Genomic DNA, 18,716 nt, shown 5'->3' with positions numbered 1-18,716 from the left:
CTCAGCTGCCCTTGTCTTGTTCTGTTCTGAAGCTGCTGTGGGGACCTTAGGCTTCGAGCCTGTCATGCTGGCAGGGAAGACAATGCGAGGTGCTTCCCGCCCTGATGCTTCAGCTTGGGCCACAGCAGGCTTCTTTTTCTTTTTGGCAGCCATCTTGGGGTCTATGCCTGGATGGCCAAGTGCCTTGCGCTTTTCAGCCTCATTATGAACTTGAACACATTTACTAGCGGAGAGTTTCATCCGCTCTCTTGATCCTTTTGCTTCTTCACGTTTCTTGTGAAACTGCTCCTTGAGGTTATGCAGCATCTGCTTGAAGCTTTGAACATCAGCCACACTGAGCTTGGCCATGTTCCTCTTGAATTGAGCTTTCTCATGGTGAATCTTGTTCTTCAGTTCGACGATCTTCTGAGCCAGAGCCAGCTCATTAGCAATGGCTACGTGGAAAGAGACACTGATGCCAATTGGGAGCTGAAGATCATCGATGTTGAGGCTTGGGTTGTCAAACCATTCATCAATGGAGTTATTCAAAATATCTACATCAAAGAGGGGCAGATTGTTGAAGATCTCCGCCTCTTGTTTGCTCTTTATCGGCAGCTCAAGAGCATCATCGCCAAGATCTTCGTCGCTGGACAGATCAATGGCTTCATTTTCGTTCTTCAGAACGGCAGCTGGGGTCAGTTCTTGCCCGGAACTCTTGATGGGCTTCTTCTTCTTTGAAGACTTCTCGGTCTTCTTGGAGATGCGAGAAAGATCTTTAGACTGCACACTTGCTTCAGGTGGTGCAGTGGCCAGTGGCTTCGCACGCAAATCTTTAGGTGCAGCAGAGGGATTTGAAGCCTTTGTTCTCTTCTGCTTCTGTGGTTTAGGTGGAGCAGGAGCTTCATCAGTATCAGCGTCGTCATCAAAGTGCTCCACAGCTGCCCCCTGAACAGCAATGTGAGTGAGGAGACCTTCGAGGTTGTATAAGGGCCCAAAGACATTGGGTTCAGCATCACGGGTGCCATCAGCCCTAGGAGCAGATGGACCAGGGTTGAAGTCAAGTCCAAATGCTTTCTTGTTCTTCACAGCCGAATCCTTGGCAAACTTACAGTTGTGCTTGAACAGATTGTCATCGCGACACCATAGCAGAGAGGATGGATCGGCATTCTCGGGTTGTGGTCCTCGGACCATGCAAGGATAGAAGCCTTGAGCAATGTCTTCAGTTCTGGACCTGGGTGGAAGATTTTTGAAGAGAATATCTCCCCATGGTCGCTTGATGGCATTCTTCTCCGCATATTCAGCAGTCACATATCTGTACAGAAACCATTGTTCCGCCCAATACCTTCGAATCCATCGGATTCGAGTCTTGCGTTCACCATAGGTTTCTTCAGGATCTGTCTTGTATAATTCATATAGATCAGGTGCCAAATCCTTGGATGTATTCCCACGGCGCTGTCTGCCGCCCTTCCTAGCTGATTTTTCAGTGGCCATGAAGTTCAAACTGAATGGCTTCAGAACTGTAAAAGGCTTCCGTCTGCTGGTCAGACAGGAACTGGCTTCTGGGGAATTGATGTGTCGCTGTAAGAATTCAGCAAATGAATGCAGACTATGAGAACCAAGGGATTCTCCCACGGACATGTACCTGTGACAACATTAGAGGTGCGAGGGAAGGGAAGAGGTCATATGCATTCTTAGAAGATTTTGAAGATAAATCAATTTGAAGACATTGACCTCATAGTGCGAAGACATTCACTTATATGGTGAGAGTTGGTTCCAGATTTGTACGAATCCAAGAATATACTAGGCATGATATGAGATTCAGAACAAGCTAGATCCAGATATGGAAGTCAAGAAACCACTTTTGGTGAAAAAGGATGGATCTGGTGGATCAAAAAGGCTGTAAAAGTAAGATTTAATTACCGCACGAAGAACTGCTAGACGAAGTTTTGAGGGAGGCCGAGCAGTTCAATCTCCCGCGCCCTAACTTGGCGGCGGAAGACACCTACAACGGGGGCGGAGAGGACAAAGTCCGCGACCGGCGTGAGGACGGCGTCGAAGAGGTTGCGGCAGCTAAGCGCTTCTTCTCCGGCGTCGACGCGAGCTAGCGGAGGTGCTAGGGTTTGTTCGAGGTGGCGAGGTGGAAGAGGAGATTGTGACCGCGATGAGTTGTATATTTATAAGGAAAGGGACAGCACAGCGCAATTACGCAGGTGCCCCTGGCGGTTCACATCTGAGGGACACGTGGCAAGCATGCAACACATTGAAAGTTGTTCCATGTTGCCACACACGCCTGGACTGTCGGTGGTTGTTCCGACTTCTCCGGGTTTCAGGCAATAAGGATATAGCATTTAAAACAGATTCAACTTTTGTCTCTGTATCTTCTGCTAACAAGGATGCAGAGAAGACATTTGACAGTTTCAATAGAATGCATATGATTTGGATAGATAGAATTTGAGGTAGAAGCACAGAAGAGGTTAGGGTCCGATCACATTCACATAGATCAAAAGAGTCAAGCATGAAGACATAGCTATAAGTGAATGTTGTAGAGGACAAAACACAAATATATGTATATATCTGAATAAGACCAAATCAACATTGAGAAGATAAACATGAAAATAAATCAATGTTGAAGACTGTTGGTGTACAAAAAGAGGGGCACGCTTTTATACCCCTTTACCTATGCACGGGCAGTCAGAGCCGCGCCCACGGTCACGCCAAGCAGAGCAGGGGAGGTGAGCCAAGGTAAGACCGAAGCCCAAGATAATCAGAGCAACGCCAAGGCCAAGACCACAAAGAGCAGAGGGACGGAGTAGGTTCCCCCGGCAAGACCCTTGTCGGGGCAGCCTCAGCAGCCCCGGCAAGACCCTTTCCGGGGCAGCTCGCCCCACACCAACAGAGCGGGCCACCCTTGAGCCCACGGTCTCCAACGTCACCTTGGGCCAGGGCTCGGGAGGCACCTCTGTGGTAGCATGTAGATCTTTGTGAAGACATATTCAAGATCATATGAAGACGACGATTCACGGCAAGATCCTTGCCGAGGAAGGCCACCAGACCCCCGGCAAGGCCCTTGCCGGGGACGATAGCGCGCCACGGCAAGACCCTTGCCGGGCCACCCGGCAAGGCCCTCGCCAAGGACGCCAGCGGGGCCACCGCCAGGCCCGCGCCAACCAAGCTTCCACCACTGTTCACATGCAGCTGCCAGCCCAACCAGCTGGGCGGGCACCTGCGTGTTAACATCTAGCTCCCAGGCCAACTCATCGAGCGCCTACATGGCGACATGCAGATCTTCATGAAGGCTCCGCCAGTGCGCCACCTCAGCTGTCTGCCTGCCTACATGGCACCACACAACTCACTGGCCAGGGCGCGTGTCAAGGCGAGGAGGAGCGGCGATGGACGGGACGGGCCTCGCCCACATCCCCAATAAAGCAAGGGGACACCTAAGCTACGCATTAAATGCGTCTTGTCCTGTAATGCGAGCGATAAGCTCAGGGCACTGTACGCCTTTCCACCTCCTGTGTGCCACTGTGGCAGCCCCTTCTGACTATAAAAGGAGGCCCATGGCATACTGGAGAAGGATTCGGCTCTTTCGAACCACGCACTGACCACAGCTAGTTCGAGAGCTCAAGAACTCTCTGAAATACAACCACCAAAGCAGGACTAGGGTTTTACGCATCCTCGAGGCCCGAACCTGGATAAACGATCCTTGTGCTGTCTATTAGCCCTGCTCTTCTCGCAACCCCGCGCCCCGGCAACCGTAGTAGGGATTCTTCTGATCCCATACGTGTCGTTCCACACCGACATCTTTGGCGCGCCAGGTAGGGGGCGCAATTGTGAGAATCTGGTCTGGTAGTCAGCTTAGCAGTTCTTCATCGCCTTTGGGTTTCTGAGAAGAAGGCGGCTGGAGGAATGACGCCGGCTCGGCAACGGAAAAGCTAAGTCATTCAGAGCTTCGAGTTATTTCCTCCTATACATAAGGTTATCGTCCTCGGAGATCTCGCCTATGTATGAGAAACCTGCACGCAAAAGGGGCCCTCCCGCAATTGGCAACGCCCTTTGTTCTATTTCGAGTCTGCTCAACAGCTCAAAGTGGCCACGTCGAGAGTGGCGGGGTAGCCTTCCGCACCTGGCAACGCTCCTGACTCTGACTCGAGTCAAGCTCAACAGTTCGGGCGGCCGCGCTAAGGGCGGCAAGGTGGTTCGCCCGGCAGCAAGCACACCCGGCAGGCCAATGGGGATCCGTCCCCAAGACGCCGCCCTGGGTTTACGCGCTGGAGAGCCTACCCAGTAACGTAGGGAGGACATACAAAGGAACATCAAACAGGAAAATAACATGCATAATACTGAAAGTGCTGCAGAGTTATATTACATCAAATTGTTGATGCGGTTCTAACTAGAGATAGCGATTGTCTTGGTTGTGAACCTGCAGCGGCGATAAAGAGCGGGATGCCTAATCCCGACGCTGGCCCTCCACCCTCTAAATTCTGCCGACCCGGCTGATGATGGGCTTGATGCGCTCCCTGAGCGGCGCGAGGTCAGTACCCTCCGACAAGCTCTCCAGCACGGCGTCGAAGTCGAGGTCGGGGTACCAGTGCGCCACCTTGGTGAGAACCTTGGTCATGGCACCCTGGCAAAACCTCCGGGACTCATCGGCCAGTGAGGCGGCGCGGATGGCGTGAAGCCGCTCCAGAGCGCCGACGACCTTTTCAAAGAACATGGTCAGGCTGCAATTGGCGCTCACGCTCCGCTCCGGGACATACCTCACGTCCAGCATCCCCATGATGGCCAGCTGCGCGGCGGCCTGGTTGGCGACCGTGGCGAGGCGATCGAGCCAACGCTTCTCGCCCTCCATGTGAAACGCGAAGTTGAGGCCCTCGTTCTCCCGCAACTGCTTCTCGGCCTCCAGCTCCTTGGCCAGGGTCCCCTCTTGGGTTTTGGCCTCCTCCAGCACCTTCTCGAGACCCTCCAGCTTCAGCTTGAGGTCTTTGATGGAGTTGTTGGCCTCGGAGAGCTCCCCAGCCTTGCTGACGACCGTGCCCTGCGCCTCTATCAGGGCACTGTTAAGTGTGTCCCTCTCCTGGGACAGCTTCAGGGCCTGCTCCTTCAGCCCGTCGCGCTCCGCCTCCAGCTCCTCCACTTTGCCGGCGTGAACTTGGGCCTGGGCATTGAGTCCCTCTTCGTACCTCTGCTCCAGCTCACTGGTCCACTGCAAGACGAGCTTCTCCACCTCTGCATCCTTGTCGCGAAGCATGGCGGCAAGTTTTCCCTCACGTGCAGCGAGGTCCTCCTCCTCGGAGTTCAGTGCGGCCTCGTGCTGGGTCCGGGCGGCTTCGGCGGCCGCGGCCAAGTTCCTCGCCTCTCTTGAGCTTTCTCGACATCAGCGAGCTTCATGGTGAGCTCCACGTCGCGCTTGGCCAGCTCGCCCTGAGCGGCCTTGAGCTCCTTGTGGGCCTTGCGGAACCAGTCCTGCGTCTCGGCAACACGCTCCTGGAAGTCCGCCTCCGCCTTCTCCACCACCGCCGTCCTGGACTTAGCCTTGTCCAGGCTGGCGCGGTGGAGCGCCTGGAGCTTCTGGAAGTTGGCGCCATGGCGTGGAGGAGCCGCTCTTCCTGCGAACCGCCGCCGCCAACGATCGGCTCGTCGACGACTTCAAGCCCGGCAGCGGCAAGCACTTCGTCGTCGAACACCTCCCCCTCAACGGGTGTCCTGGTGCTCGACGCGCCTGGAAGGTGGACGAACAAGTTGTTTCTCACCCTCAGGTACTTTCCGGAGCCGGAAGCAGTAGAAGAGGAAGGCTGGTCACCAGCCACCTCCTCCTCCTCCTTGGCAGCGGCCCCGCCAGCCTCCCCGACAGGCCCCTTGGCGCCATCCTCGGCAGCGCCCCTGGCGGCCTCCTCGGCAGGGATCTTCTCGGCATCCGCCTCGGCGGCCTTGGCGACGCCCTCGATCATGGCGTCCATGTCCTCTGGGTTCACCGAGGAGGAATCTGGACGCCGAAGAAGGGGGTGAGGCGAGGCCAGGACTAGGGGCCAGAAGGAAAAACAAGCAGGGACGAACGGCGAACGACTTACCTGTGCCAGTACCCGGCTGGGAAACAGAAGTCCCCTCCCCCACCAACATTCGGCATTGAGGCAAAGCCGTCGGCGCCCAAGTTCTCCTCCTCCTCCATGTGCGTGGGCCCGGTGCCTGGCTCCCTTGCCGAGGACGCCCCTCGGGGCAGCGTGGTCGATGGGGGCGGCGTGTTGGGAGTAGCCCTCTGTGGCTCCTCCTGCTGTTGCTCTCCTCCTGCATACCTGGCAAGGTCAGCACCAAAGTGTCGTGCCCCAGACACATGTCGACGGGGGGAAGAGTGACGAACTTACGCTGGGGGCTATGCCGAGGGCTGCTGTCCGGGCTGCTCAACACTATGAGTGGCGCCCCCGAAGTACCAACTAGGAGCTTGCCACCCGCCGAGACCTTGGCCCTCTTCACTCTTTGGGCCAGCGTCTCCACGTCCCTACGAATATGAAGACAAGTCAAGACGAGCAACACAGATTGAGGAGGCAGAGATAACGAAAAGGGAACCAGAAACTTACTCGTCGTCCGCCTCCTCCTCTGCTGTTTTCCTCTTCCTCCTCGGGCTGAGGGATCCGTAATCAAAAGTAACCCCCGTATTGACATCCACCGGAGGAGGAGAAGGAGGTGGTGTCTGGGCACGCGTGGATGAAGAGGGGGCGGCTGTCTTCTTCTTCACCGCGGCCTTCGCCGGCTTCTTTGCCGCTGCGGCCCTCATGTGGCGCCCGGACCCCTCCAAGGTCAGCTGTGGCCGCGCAGCCCTGCCAGGCCGGACCGGCTCGCCAGAACTGGCCCGTCGCAGGACTCGCCCTCTCCCCGTAGCCGGTGTCGGGCCTGCGGTCTCGGCCGCCTCCGACGACGACTCACCGGTCACATCTTCAACCAGAGGAGCCTCGGTGCCGGTGCTGCTGGCTCCCCCGGCGGCCGCCGCCCACCGGGCGAGCTCCTCCTCCTCCGCGGTCGTCGCGGCCTTGTCCTCCACACCGTCGGCGCTGTCGGCCTCCCTGGCAAGCTGTGCCTCCCTCGCCCTGGTGGCGATGTAGTCCAGCTCCGCCTGGGTGGTGTCCTGGACAAGCAGCCGCTCGGCGTCGGCGTTGACGTACCCCTCGTGCAGAGTGTCGAAGAACTGCTGCACCTCAGCGTCCTCCGGCTCCTTCCAGCTCGGGTCAGGGCCATGCGCGTTGCAGTCCGGCATCATGGCAATGATATCGGACCGGCGCGAGTTGTTGCACAACGGGACCACCCCCGTCGGCAACTTCAACAGAGGCCCCTTGAGGACCTTGCCGGCCTTCGCGGCGACCCTCGCGACCTTGCCGGTCCGCTCGACCTCGCCGTCGCGGCCCACGTCAAGTTGGAAGAGCCGCTGGCAGAAATGGGCGTGCCCCATCACTGTGAAGTTGTGGTCGAGGCCGGGACGAAGCCGCATGATGTCGGCGGGGTTCGTGAAGAGCCAGGCTGACCTCCCCTTGTTATGCAGTGGAGCGATCCGGCGGCGGATGAAGTCCGCCCCGATCATCTCAAGGGTGAGGCCGGCCTTGGTGAGCCGGAGGATCCTGGTGGTGGCGACCGTGAGCTTCTCGTCATCAGCATCGACGTTGCTCCAATTGCTTCTGCGGACCGGCGGCGCCTGGCGAACTTCGCAGAACGCCGGCGGGTCTTTCTCCTCGATCCAGCACCACCGACCCCACCATTCTTCCGACCTCTCTTTCATGGCGCCCTCCGGATACGCCCCCTTGGATCTTGAGACCCAGGCAATGCAACCAAAGATGGCGCCCCCTGGTTGGATCCGAGGGAGAAGTAATGACGGAAAAGCGCCGTGTTGGGGTGCACCCCGGCGAAGCCCTCGCAGAGGTGCACGAAAAGGGCCATGCACGCCACCGCATTCAGAGATAAAATCTAGAAGGCGGAAGCCAAAGGTATGCATGACGTCGCTGAAGAAGTCGGAGAAGGGAGGACAGAGCCCGCAGGAAAAATAATCAACAAAGAAGGGGTACCGATTTGGGGCAGCCTCGGCGCAGTCGGCGGGGATGACGCGCGTGGTTGGATGCCCCGAATTCCCCCCCCCCCCCCCCCGGTCTTCACTCCCCACAGGGGCCTGAAGGAGTCCCGAAGCTCGAACACGTCGACTGTCGAGGGGAAGAAGGCGGACTGCATCCGCTGCACCGCCAGCGCACTCTCCGGCGGCTCCGGCGTCTTTGGCCACTCCCTTGCCCTTGGTGGATTTTGGCGCCATGGCGGCTGGGGGAGGAGGGCAGGACAGAGGGCGGCGGGAGCGCAACAGCGCCGAGCAGGAACGAAGCTTGAAGAAGAGGAAGGCAGACGGAGGTTTCCGAGATTGGGGTTGCGCGAAGGGTAAAAGGAACAGTGCGCCCGCGGTTATCCCTTTTTATGGGAAAGCCGCGGGTCGCGCTGCCCATTTACTGCGATGTGACGCATGTGTGCAGGAACCGCCCCACGCATGCCGCCCACGTCATGCACACCCCTCCACGCCACGCCGCGCCGCGCGCGGGGGTCGTGGGAAGCGCGGCGCGTGAAAAGTCTTACCGCGGTAAAAGCCGCCCCACCTGCCCACGCACCGTTTTGGGCCTGGCCCAACAACGTGTCGCGCTTATGTGTGGCCCAGGCCTGGGGGCTCCTATCGGTGTACAAAAAGAGGGGCACGCTTTTGTACCCCTTTACCTGTGCACGGGTAGTCGGAGCCGCGCCCACGGTCACGCCAAGCAGAGCAGGGGAGGTGAGCCAAGGTAAGACCGAAGCCCAAGATAATCAGAGCAACGCCAAGGCCAAGACCACAAAGAGTAGAGGGACAGAGTAGGTTCCCCCGGCAAGACCCTTACCGGGGATGCCTCAGCAGCCCCGGGAAGACCCTTGCCGGGGCAGCTCGCCCCACACCAACAGAGCGGGCCACCCTTGAGCCCACGGTCTCCAACGTCACGTTGGGCCAGGGCTCGGGAGGCACCTCCGTGGTGGCATGCAGATCTTTGTGAAGACATATTCAAGATCAGATGAAGACGGCGATTCACGGCAAGATCCTTGCCGAGGAAGGCCACCAGACCCCCGGCAAGGCCCTTGCCGGGGACGACAGCGCGCCACGGCAAGACCCTTGCCGGGCCACGCGGCAAGACCCTTGCCAGGCCACCCGGCAAGGCCCTCGCCAACCAAGCTTCCACCGCCGTTCACATGCAGCTGCCAGCCCAACCAGCTGGGCGGGCACCTGCGTGGCAACATCCAGCTCCCAGACCAACTCATCGAGCGCCTGTGTGGCGGCATGCAGATCTTCGTGAAGGCTCCGCCACTGCGCCACCTCAGCTGTCTGCCTGCCTACATGGCACCACGCACCTCACTGGCCAGGGCGCGTGTCAAGGCGAGGAGGAGCGGTGACGGACGGGACGGGCCTCGCCCCCGTCCCCAATAAAGCAAGGGGACACCTAAGCTACGCATTAAATGCGTCTTGTCCTGTAATACGAATGATAAGCTCAGGGCACTGTACACCTTTCCACCTCATGTGTGCCACTGTGGCAGCCCCTTCTGACTATAAAAGGAGGCCCATGACATACTGGAGAAGGATTCGGCTCTTTCGAACCACGCACTGACCACAGCTAGTTCGAGAGCTCAAGAACTCTCTGAAATACACCCACCAAAGCAGGACTAGGGTTTTACGCATCCTCGCGGCCCGAACCTGGGTAAACGATCCTTGTATTGTCTATTAGCCCTGCTCTTCTCGCAACCCCGTGCCCCAGCAACCGTAGTAGGGATTCATGTGATCCCATAGGTGTCGTTCCACACCGACAAAGACAAACCAAATGCAAAGACTTTGCAAATGACACGCCAAAAGAAACACTTCAAACAAAGGTTTGGTGGTGGCGTTACCCACCGTATAGGAAGTATTAGACCCAGACACGGCGCACAATTATCGTGGCAGCTTCGAAGTCAAATTCCGCGTTAATGTATTCACACTTAGAGTGTATGTCTTCATTGATTGAAGATACACGTTACTTCGTGTGTTGCACATCTAAGTCATCAACATGCATAAGTGTTAGGATGTGTGTCCAATTACAGGACATTTGAGGATTCTAAGATATTTAGCTCACACCGCAACTTGCAAAACCTTTTCTCATCCAAGGGCTTTGTGAAGATATCTGCCAATTGCTCTTCAGTGTTGATGTGAATGATATCAATATCTTCCTTCATGACATGATCTCTGAGAAAGTGATGACGAATTTCAATGTGCTTTGTCTTCGAGTGCTAAACTGGGTTGTTGACAATCTTGATGGCACTTTCACTGTCGCAGTAGAGTGGTACTTGCTTCAGATGGATGCCATAGTCCTTGAGAGTCTGCTTCATCCATAGAAGCTGAGTGTAGCAAGATCCAGCAGCAATGTATTCAGATTTAGCAGTAGAGAGAGATACACAGTTATGCTTCTTTGAAGACCAACAGACACGTGATCGTCCCAGAAAGTGACATGTGCCTTATGTAGACTTGCGATCAACCTTGTCACCAGCATAATCAGCATCTGAGAATCCAACTAGATCAAACTCTGAGCCCTTTGGTACCATAATCCTAGCGTTGGGGTGTAAGACAAATATCGAAGAATTCGCTTCACATCTAATTGATGTGATTCCTTTGGTGCCGCTTGGAATCGGGCACACATGCAAACACTAAGCATTATATCTGGCCTATATGCACATAAATAATGTAAGGAAGCAATCATGGTGTGGTATACCTTTTGATCGAACTCTTTACCATTAGCATCGGGAATCAGATGACTTTTGGTTGGCATTGGAGTCGTGTATCCTTTGCAATCTTGCATACCAAACTTCTTCAGGCAATCTTTGAGATATTTTTCTTGAGATATGAAGATGTCGTTGCTCTGCTGATGGATTTGAAGACCAAGGAAGAACTTCAGCTCACCCATCATGGACATCTGATATTGCTCCTGCATCATGTGTCCAAACTCATCACTATATCTCTTGCCAGTGCAGCCGATGATAATGCCATCCACATAGATTTGGCACACAAACAGTTCTCCATCATATGTCTTCGTGAAGAGTGTAGGATCTAGAGAACCAGGTTTGAAGCCTTTGCTCTTCAAGAAGTCTTTGAGTGTGTCATACCAAGCACGAGGGGCTTGTTTGAGGCCATACAGTGCCTTGTTGAGCTTGTATACCATATCAGGATGTTTTGGATCTTCAAAACCAGGTGGTTGTGCAACATACACTTCTTCTTCAATCTTGCCATTGAGAAAGGCACTCTTCACATCCATTTGATACAAAAGGATGTTGTGATGGTTGGCATAGGCTAGTAGTATGCGAATGGCTTCAAGCCTAGCCACGGGAGCAAATGTTTCATCGAAGTCAATCCCTTCAACTTGAGTGTATCCTTGAGCAACGAAACGAGCCTTGTTTCTGACAACTTGATCATGCTCATCTTGTTTGTTGCGATAGATCCATTTCGTGCCTATGATAGTGTGCTTGCGAGGGTCGGGACGCTTGACCAATTCCCACACATTGTTCAGCTCGAACTATTGAAGCTCTTCTTGCATAGCTTGAATCCATTTAGGTTACATGAAGGCTTCAGCAACTTTCTTGGGTTCAGATATTGAGACAAATGCAAAGTGCCCACAGAAATTTGCTAGCTGTGTTGCTCTTGAACGAGTGGGTGGACCAGGTGCATTGATGCTATCAATTATCTTCTCAATCTGTACTTCGTTTGCAACACGAGGATGAACTAGACAAAGATTTTGCTCTTGCTGATCATTGTCTTCATTTTGAGTATTGGCTTCAGGCTGAGCATTGTCTTCAGGTTGATTAGGCACAGAAATGATAAATTCCTCTTCAGCCTGTGCCTCAGAAGGTATGATTTCTCCAGTACCCATAAGCTTGATGGATTCCATGTGCTGATCCTTTGAGATTGCAACTCTACCTAGACCCAATACCTTGCTTTTACCAGTGTCAGCAAATGTGATATGACTCTTGTCAGATGGACGTAAGGTTGAGTCCATGAGAAGACTTCGATCACCAGTCATGTGATTAGTTCATCCACTGTCCATAATCCATTATGAAGCATGTGGTGTCATACCCTTGGCACCACGTGCCATGAAGCAGTAGGTGGGAGCAGAGTCGTCCTTGTCATTAGCATCAGCATTGGTGATGGAGCCATTGTCTTCAGTGTTGAAGATAGACTTGGCAACATAGGCTGTAGCTAGAGCCAGACTTGCAACGCCAGAGTCGGACTCCTCCTCAGACTCCACCTCTGCCTCCTCAGAAGCAGACTCCTCCTCTGAATCCATCTCCTTGCCAACAAAAGCACGAGCCTTGCCAACAAAAGCACGAGCCTTGCCAGATGAGCTCTTGTGTGATGAAGACTTGGACGAAGACTTGGAAGAAGACTTTGAAGACTTCTTCTTCTTCTTGTCATCAAAATCATATTCCTTGCTCTTCTTCTTCTTGTTCTCATTGTCCCACTGAGGACATTCAGAGATGTACTGACCAGGTTTCTTGCACTTGTAGCATGTTCTCTTCTTGTGGTCATGAGTAGAAGCTTCATCATTTCTCGAGCTGGATCTTGAAGACTTTCTGAAGCTTTTCTTCTTGGTGAATTTCTGGAACTTCTTCACAAGCATAGCAAGCTCCTTTCCAATGTCTTCAGGATCCCCAGAACTGCAGTCAGATTCTTCTTCGGATGAGGAAACAACCTTTGCCTTCAAAGTGCGAGTACGTCCATAGCTAGGACCATAGATATCTCTTTTCTCAGATAACTGGAACTCATGTGTATTGAGCCTCTCAAGTATGTCAGACCGATCGAGAGTCTTGAAGTCAGGGCGTTCTTCAATCATCAAGGCTAGGGTGTCAAACGAGCTGTCAAGTGATCTCAGGAGTGTCTTGACGATTTCATGCTTGGTGATCTTAGTGGCGCCAAGTGCATGAAGCTCTTTTGTGATATCAGTGAGGCGATCAAACGTGAGCTGGACATTCTCATTGTCATTTCTCTTGAAGCGGTTGAAGATGTTGCGAAGAACACTTCCTTGAGTCTCTCTGGGTTGAGACGCCTTCGTTGACCTTGAAGAGCCAGTCCCAGACTAGCTTCGAAGTTTCCAGAGCACTCACACGGCCATACTGTCCTTTGGTCAGATGACCACAGATGATGTTCTTGGCAGTAGAATCTAGTTGAATGAACTTCTTGACATTAGCACGGGTGACACCTTCACCAGTCTTGGGAATGCTGTTCTTGACGATATACCAGAGGTCGACATCAATGGCTTCAAGATGCATGTGCATCTTATTTTTCCAGTGGGGGTAATCAGTGCCATCGGAGACAGGGCACGCAGCGGAGACTTTGATTATCCCTGCAGTCGACATAGCTAAAAATCCAGGTGGTTAAACCGAATCACACAGAACAAGGGAGCACCTTGCTCTGATACCAATTGAAAGTGCTAGTTATCGACTAGAGGGGGGTGAATAGGCGATTTTTATGGAAGTCTTCAAAACACGGGGGCTTTGAAGACAAATGATAAAAATGAACCTATTGATATGCAGCGAAAGGTAGACTACACTAGACAAGCCATAGTCAAGTAAGTAATGAAGTGAAAGCACGAAGACTATTAGCAGCTAGGTAGTATAGATCAGGATGGAAGATAGTATGAAGCCAAACAACAATAGTCGTCACACTGTGAAGTCAAACAAATCAAGCAAGCATGCAAATGACTTCACGAAGACAAACTATAAATAAGTGAGGGAGGAGATAGAACCCGTTTCTTGGTGAGGACAAGGATTTGTTGGACAATTTCCAGTTGCTGTGACAACTGTACGTCTGGTTAGGGAGGCTGAGATTCAACTCAGAAGACCGCGTCTTCACCTTATTCCCCTTGAGCTAAGGACACTTAGTCCTCGCCCAATCACTCTGGTAAGTCTTCAAGGTAGACTTCCAAACCTTCACAGACTTTGTTCACCGGCAATCCACAATGACTCTTGGATGCTCAGAACGCGACGCCAAACCGGCTAGAGGATTCACGGTCCTCAAGTGTAATAAGTCTTCATATCACACGGACAGAAAGACTTCAGTGATGCCTAACACTCTTTGGCTCTGGGTGTTTTGGGCTTTGTCCTCGCAAGGATCTTTCTCTCAAATGCTTCGGAGGTGGGTTGCTCTCAAACGATAAAAGTCGTGCACTAACTCTGAGCAGCCACCAATTTATGGTGTAGGGGGTGGGCTATTTATAGCCAGGAGGCAACCCGACCTGATTTGTCCGAAATGACCCTGGGTCACTAAGGAACTGACACGTGTCCAACGGTCAGATTTCAAACACATGCGGCAGCTTGACTTGGGTTACAAGTAAAGCTGACTTATCCAGCTCTAGATAAGATTTGCTCTCATTGTCTTCGCTCGAAGACATAGGATTTGGTTGAGCATCACTTCAGTCACTCTGACTTTGTTCACTTGGACCCCACTTAACAGTGCGGTGGTTCCTATGACTCAACAAAGAATAAAAGGAAACTACGAAACACTATATCTTCGCACTCCATAGTCTTCATGCGATGTCTTCTCATGTCATAGTCTTCATTGTGAATATCTTCACAACCCACCATTGTCTTCAATGTCTTCACACATTTTTAGGGGTCATCTCTGGTAGGTAAACCGAATCAATGAGGGACTACTACCTGTGTTATCCTGCAATTCTCACAAACACATTAGTCCCTCAACCAAGTTTGTCGTCAATACTCCAAAACCAACTAGGGTTGGCACTAGATGCACTTACAATCTCCCCCTTTTTGGTGATTGATGACAAACGGGTTGAAGTATTCAACGGGGATAAAAATATGTGAGAGTTAAGGATAAATCATTGTCATCATAAGTTGCAAAAGGCTCCCCCTGAAGATGTGCATATAAGTAGTTTGCCTTTGAATGCAAATTCACATGGCAGGTTTTACTTTGTGGAGATCCTCTTCAACTTACGAAGACAATTCATTATGCATATAATTATAATGAAGATAAATGACATGCACAATGAAAAATGGGTGTTTGCAGAATGACTTTATGCAGAATTTATCATCGCATCATAAAGTGGTAGAAAAAAACGTAGCAGACGACCATCGAGTTTAAGTGTTACAACTCAAAGAACCAAATTGTTTCAAAAGACGAGAGTTGTAAAGACTTAGCAAAATAATGCAACCACCCATATGGACCCGCTTGAAGACTATCAACCTCATATGCTTCTCTACCTTTTGTCAGTAATGACCAAAAAGGTTTGAAGACATAGAGTATCTACTCGTTCCCAGCTGGAGTAGATGGTGGAGCAGGGTCGTCGTTGGAGTTTGGTGGTGCAGACGGGCCTGACGTAGAATCCAGATGCAGTGCAGCCATGGTCGGTGAAGTGCTGTCGTCTTCTTCATCGATGACTCTCGCAACAACAGTTGCAACCGAAGACGAATGTTCAGATTCTTCAATAGACGGAGTGCGACACCAGCTTGCATTTGGTGGAGGCCTGGAGTCAAACTTGAAGTTCTCTGTGAAGCCATCTTCGCGAAGATCGTCTTCAGGACAGAGCATTGTGAGGCTCGTCCAGGACCGCCTACAGGCTTCATGAGCAACAAATAAGTTCTTGGTCGCCAAGTTACGGATGCGATTGACATCCACCAAGAGGCTCTGCATCTGATGCTTCAGCCAGTCATGATGCTTATCCTGCTTCTGATGCAATGCCACAAGAAGCTCTCGGTCATTGAGTACACGAGAACGCTTCCGAGGCCTTTGGGCAATTGTACTTGCAGTGGCTTCAGTGTTAGCACGGTGTGGCACTCTCATGTTTCCAGCCAGAGGATAAGCAGGTGTGGCAGCATTGGGAACAAGAACGCCTTCAATTGTTTGCGTGAAGCTTTGAAAGTCTGCATTCTGAAGGTGGAGTGGCTTCTTGGCAGGCTCGGGGTAGATGGCTTCGATCGACAGATCAACTTCAAGCAGGAAAACAATGTGGTTGCGCGCTGAAGGCTGATAGTCAATGGTGGAATGAAGCTTAATCAAGCGCATCACCCATGGAGCATAGAACTTCAGGCCAAACAAATCAATCCCAGAAGCAGCAAGTTGCCTGATCAAGAAATCCTGAGTGTGAATCTGATGCCATTGATGACATAGAATACCAAAGTCTTCATGGCGCCTTCAAGTTTAGCTTCAGAAGAATGTCCCTTGATGGGTCATAGAGTACGCCTCAGAATATGATACACTGTGCGTGGAAAGTACTCAAGGTCCTTCACAAGGAACTCCTTTGGGTTCTCAGCATCTTGTGGCAATGGCTTCATCATGCTAAGCATCTAGCTCATATTTGGCTCTGGCCTCTGAAAAATGATCTGCAGCTCATCCCTATTGAGCTGACAACCAGATTCATATAACTCACCTGGAGTGGGCAGGGAAGTAAGCTCGATGATGTCTTGAGCTTTGGCTTCATGATGTACATCACCTGTCATCCACTCAAGGATCCAAGTCTTCGGATCCCTGTTGTAGCCGCGAATATGGAGGGTGGCATAGAACTACAGCAGAAGCTTTTCATTCCAGTGTTCTTTGTCAGTCACAAAAGGCAGAAGACCAACATCTCTGAGGTAGTCAAGAGCTTCTTCTAGACATGGTAGCCCAGCTATAGCTTCACAATCCAGACGCATGTGTGGAAAGATCTGCTCTTGGTTGTACAGGATGCATGAGTAGTAGCTTCGCTGCTGATGGCTCTAGAATCTATCTGAGGATATCTTAGGCTTCGTGTAAGGATTCTTGGCACTGTCAAAGAAAGTGTTGTCCTCTCTGAAGCTGTGCACGCTGAAAGAACCTTGTGTAGTTACAGCACTTGGAAGCCTTGGCAGCCTAGGTTTGGGCTTCTAAACTTGAGGCCTCTCCTCCACATGGTAATCATATTGTGGCCCGGGAGCAGTAGGTGGAACCATAATTGGCCATCTAACAGTGACAAGCTGACCTTCACGATTGAATGCATGTTCCATGGTGTGAGTCCTTGGAGGAGGAACGGCGCCATCCGAGATGATAGGCGTCACAGTGGCTTCAGCATTCACAGTAGCTTCAGGCTCCATATTGTCTTCAGCCATGACAGAGTCATTGTTTTTAGTGGCATTGTTGGTGGCAGCCTCAGTGTTTTCAACCTCCGTCTGTTCAAGGACTGGAGGGTCGGGCACAATCACATTCTCCTCGAGAATGACTTGATCACTTGCTGGGGGTGTGGCTTCTCTTTCTTCTTCTCTTTCTTCTTCGGCTGATGCAGCCGGAATGTCTTCAGCAGTCTTGGCTTCAGACTCTGAGGCAGTCGCAGAAGGACTGGCTTCAGAAAACACTTGATGTGCTACTGAGCTAGTGTGTTGCGCTTCTCCTTCTGGAATGGTGGACATGGAGACTTGTGGCCGGAGGCCCTTGCGAAGCCCGCGGAACGCTGGCGGCACCTTTGGAGAAGGAGTGATTTGTTCCATGTAGTCTTCATCATCAAGGACTGAAGACGTAACTCGAGCAGGGGGAGTATGTGGTGTATCATCTTGTACTGGGGTGTATTGTTGTTGGCGCTCGACCCATGAGTCATCTTGGGTGATTGGCATCAATGGACGACCAATGCTAATGAGTTCACTGCTCGTGAGAGCAAGCGATGATACTGACTGGGGCTCGAGCTGAGGAAGAACTACATCATCATCTACATTGTCTTCGTGACCAATGTCTTCAGTTGTGTTAGGATCAGCAGATGGAACATCTTCACTTGCATGAGCCTCTATGGAAGCAGGCTCATGGATCACAAGACGATGCTCTTGGTTGGTTGAGGCAGGAAGAGCGACTGAAATGGGTTCAACATTGAGGGGCTCTGTGGCAGCAGGACGCTCTTTCTTTGAAGACTTTGAAGCCTTGGTCTTCAATTTCTTCTTGGAGGGAGCATCATCTAAAGTGTCCTTGAGCTTCCTCTTTCTAAAATCGGCCTCGGCTTGCCGTGTCTTCTTCATTTCTGAAGCTGCTGAGGGAACCTTTGGCTTCGAGCCTGTCATGCTGGCAGGGAAGACAATGCTAGGTACTTCCTGTCGTTGAGCTTCGGATTGGGCCGCAGCAGACTTCTTCTTTTGTTTGGCAGCCATCATGGGGTCGGTGCCAGGATGCCGAAGAGCCTTTTGCTGTTCATCTTCATTGTGGGCTTGAACACATTTCTGAGCATAGTACTTCATGTGCTCGCGTGAGCCTTTGGCTTCTTCCCGCTTCTTGTGGAATTCTTCCTTAAGGTCATGCAGCATCTTCTTGAAGATTTGAACATAAGCCACACTAAGCTTGGCCATGTTCTTCTTGAAATGCGCCTTCTCATGATCTATCTTGTTCTTGAGCTCGATGATTTTCTGAGCCAAGGCCAATTCATTGGCAATGGCTCCGTGAAACGTGACGCTTATGTCCACGGGCAGCTGAAGGTCATCAATACTGATGCTCTGGTCATCAAACCATTCATCGATGAAATTTTCAGAATATCAACATCAAAGAGGGGCAGATCATTGAAGATCTCCGCATCTTGCTTGCTCTTGATTAGCATCTCAAGAGCTTCATCACCAAGATCATCATCACTTAATAGATCAATGGTGTCTTCTTCGTTGCGCAGTACAGCAGCAGGAGTCAGTTCATGCCCAGAAATCTTCTTGGGCTTCTTGGTCTTCTTGGAGACACGAGACAAATATTCAGA

The sequence above is a fragment of the Aegilops tauschii genome, chromosome 6, assembly GCF_002575655.3.
Source record: "Aegilops tauschii subsp. strangulata cultivar AL8/78 chromosome 6, Aet v6.0, whole genome shotgun sequence".
NCBI classification, from domain to species: Eukaryota; Viridiplantae; Streptophyta; class Magnoliopsida; order Poales; family Poaceae; genus Aegilops; species Aegilops tauschii.
This window is presented reverse-complemented; position numbering follows the sequence as displayed.